The sequence below is a fragment of the Etheostoma spectabile genome, chromosome 2 (assembly GCF_008692095.1).
Source record: "Etheostoma spectabile isolate EspeVRDwgs_2016 chromosome 2, UIUC_Espe_1.0, whole genome shotgun sequence".
Taxonomy (NCBI): domain Eukaryota; kingdom Metazoa; phylum Chordata; class Actinopteri; order Perciformes; family Percidae; genus Etheostoma; species Etheostoma spectabile.
The window spans coordinates 31138896-31140191 of NC_045734.1; the positions used below are offsets into that span (position 1 = coordinate 31138896).

The window sequence follows — 1296 nt, forward strand, 5'->3', positions numbered from 1 at the left end:
TCTATAGTATAACACTCACACCGAACAAGAAAGACCTCCACTCCCACCGGCCGGACTGCAAATACACTCACAGAACTCACTGTAATACACACTCACGCAGAGGAAAACGGAAACCGGCACTTTATTAGGTAACCCCCAAGCATGCTATACACGGGATTCGGACCCCCCCACCCCATCTTTACCCACCCCCACCCTTTTTGCCTTCATTCAACACTTAAACTCTAACTCCTTTCCAGAACATCGCTGCCCCCCATAACCCTGCCACTGGTCTCTGTCAACATTTCTTTCCCTCATTTCTTCGTGGCCTAGATTCAACAGGGTGCAGGAAGCATTCCTCTCATGGAGTTTGTTCCATATTGACACTGATGGCATCACAGAACGAAACAGTTTGCCCATAAGAAACAGATAGATTTGTACGACTGCAGAACATCCATGAATGACTAATTCTAACCATCCCGTTCCCATACCACCACCAAAACAATTCCCAAATATGCTACGATTGGATTGAGATCTTGGTGACTGTGGAGGGAGGCCATTTGAGTACAGACAACACACCACACGTTACAGCGAAACCATACATTGTCAATGTTCATAAACACAGCTGGTGCTGAATTCCGCTTAATGACAATGGCGCATTATATCCTGCTGAAAGTAGCCCATCAGAAGTTGGGTACATTAATGGTCTGCCACAGGGATGGACTGGTCAGCAAAAGTTCCAAACAATCACCAGGGTAGGCGCTGGCGTTGCCAAGAAAGCAAAAAAACAAAGTTTTCAACCCACATCAGTTGCAACAATACGGACGTGCTCACGTTTTTGGTACCCAAAGTAATGTGGGTCCCAAAGATTGCCAAAGAACAAATTTCCCCAATACACCATGTTGACCAATATTTATTGCAGTGACTCAACGCACAAGCAAAATTCACGACAGAACCGATGAACCAGTTGATAACAAAAGGCAGGATGGTATATGTAGGAGATCCACCTCGCGTATTCAGGTTGTAGACAGCCAAATGCTGAACACCCCTACCCAAGCCGTACTGTCCGCAGCAGAACAAATCGAGACATTCATGCAGACAACCGAGAGCGACCGTTTTTTTTTTTTTCCTTTTTTTTGTCCAATCTTCTATTGTCCAATTTTCTTTGATGAGCTGGCAATTGTAGTCTCGTTACCCTGTCTTAGCTGAAGGAGGGGCAACCAACTGGTGGTCTCCTTTCTGCTGTATGCCAGTCTGCAGTCTCTAAAGTTCGCGACGTACTGTGGCGTTTCAGAGATTTGCTGCTCTGCTCTCCCACCT

General features: G+C 46.1%; 1 long non-coding RNA gene across 1 annotated transcript in view; it reads left to right on the forward strand.

The window, feature by feature from the left end:
• The window catches only part of LOC116670229 (uncharacterized), a 15373-nt gene extending 14935 nt beyond the window's left edge, over positions 1-438 (forward strand). The window contains exon 3 of the long non-coding RNA XR_004326973.1: positions 426-438. This is a non-coding gene — a long non-coding RNA (uncharacterized LOC116670229). The remainder of the gene's footprint in view (positions 1-425) is intronic.
• The last annotated feature ends 858 nt before the right edge of the window (positions 439-1296 follow it).